Source organism: Hippoglossus hippoglossus, chromosome 11, assembly GCF_009819705.1.
Source record: "Hippoglossus hippoglossus isolate fHipHip1 chromosome 11, fHipHip1.pri, whole genome shotgun sequence".
NCBI classification, from domain to species: Eukaryota; Metazoa; Chordata; class Actinopteri; order Pleuronectiformes; family Pleuronectidae; genus Hippoglossus; species Hippoglossus hippoglossus.
In genome coordinates, this window is record NC_047161.1 from 10,562,971 (window position 1) to 10,565,043 (window position 2,073).

Genomic DNA, 2,073 nt, shown 5'->3' on the forward strand with positions numbered 1-2,073 from the left:
CTCTGTGTGTGGTTAACTGAGACACTGTGCACTGCACCCTCATGCTCTTTGTGTTTATTTTTATTCCTCAGCTCTAATGTGATTAAAAACAACAACTGCGAGCCAGACTTTGTCGGTCTTTGAAACGTGTGTTACTGTGTGTTACTGTGTGTTACTGTGGAGGTTTGTGAAGCAGCCAGGAGAGGGCAGTCCCGCAGCTCCCAGTTGAACCGCAGCCCTGAACAGCGCTCACTACTTCTGCTTCACGTGCCATTGTTGCTCTTTTCAACCAATCGGGGAGCGAGTCGTCCCATCCGACTAATCGGATGCCTTTTGACCCCCTGAACATTCGGGGGCAGATCCCATTTAGATGACATGCAAATTACGTTCCAGTGAGGTCGTGATCTCATCCAATCATATTTCCCCGCAGGCGATTTCTCCACAGACAAATTTCATCCCAAGATATTTATTCGGTGTCAGGAGACGCTAATGATTTCACATATCTCCTCCCCGTGTGTGCGTGTGTTTCTGTGTGTGAGTTTGTGTGGCAGGAAGGCAGATGGCAGCGCAGTGTGATGTCTGGAAGGATGCATGGAGATGTTGGCAGAGAGCTGCTGGTCCCCTGCCTGCATCCATCACTCCAACCCTCTCCATTTTCCTCTCTTCTACGTCTAATCTGTCTTCACGAGTTCCTATCGGCTCGACTCTTTTTGAAAACCCCACCATATTCCACTTCATTTTCCCACAGCGCGCTCCTTTTTTTTGGGGGGGGGGGGGGTTGCCATCGACTCTCTTCATCATATTTTTCTTTGTTGCTCAGCTTTTTGCCTCCTGTTTACCACCTGTCTCTGTATATGCTCATCTGCTCCCTCCTCCATTTCTCCCCTCTCCCCTGGCTCGTCTGTTTAGTTTATTTTTTTGCTTACCACTCGTCTGTCCTTGCCATCAAAGCTTGCAAATCGCTGGCAGTGAGTGTTTTTCACTGGTCAGTATCTCCTGGTTCAGTCATGTCGTGCAGCATCGAGAGAGAGAGAGAGAGAGAGAGTGTGTGAGAGAGTGAAACTGACAGAAGGATACACACTTTTTAATCAGATCTAACAGCTCACATCCACTGGAGGTGACACAACACGTACACACAATGCCATGTCCCTCCCTCCCTCCCCCTCTATCTATCTATACAGCATGCCGCTGCTGCCAAAGCCAATTGTAGTCCTGGATGTGTTTATCAAAGGTGTCTTTGTGTCTCAGCCGCTTAATTTTAACAAGACATTCTCCACTGGAGGAGTGTCATATTTTAATTGGTCTGAAACAGAATAAAGGCAGCGAGCAGAGCGCTGCAGTGACAGGTATTAATTACCTTCTGCCTAATGGCTCCCAAACTCCGCACTCAGCCATATTGGTGTTCACACTATTCGAACTCCCCCACTCGCTTCCCTCGTCGCTCCGCTCTCCTCCTCACCATGTGTTTGTACGCATTGAAGCTGAATCCAGGGTTTTCTTTGGCTGCGATGCTGGATAAATATAGAGGAACATAGTGTTTTCTAATATATTTCTAATCCCTGCTGCCTGTTCTCTAATTTGTCGGGGGCTGGCTTGAAAGACTGAGAAGTGGTTCAACTCAAAACAGTTTTTGGAATAGAGAAGGGTTAAAAATAGTTAGATAGGCAGTCTAAACGGCTAAAACAGGATTTCCGCAAAGTCTTAACAAGTCTAAAATGAAATTCTAAAATGTGATCATCTGGATTTTAGGCCCTAGGTCTTGTTCCAGGTGTGTCTTCATTATGTTTGTTAGTTCATTGCTTCTTCCATCGTGCTTTAGAAGTTTTTCTACGATCTTTTGGCAAGTGCATTTGCCCCCTTGCCTTTTAAAAGCCAATAATAAACAATTGGAATAGTTGGCTGAAAATCAATCAATCAATCAAATTGTATTTGTATAGCCCATATTCACAAATCACAATTTGTCTCATAGGGCTTTAACATGGTGTGACATCCTCTGCCCTTAACCCTCAACAAGAGTAAGGAAAAACTACTAAAAAACCCTTTTAACAGGGTAAAAAGAAGGTAGAAACCTCAGAGAGAGCCACATGTGAGGGA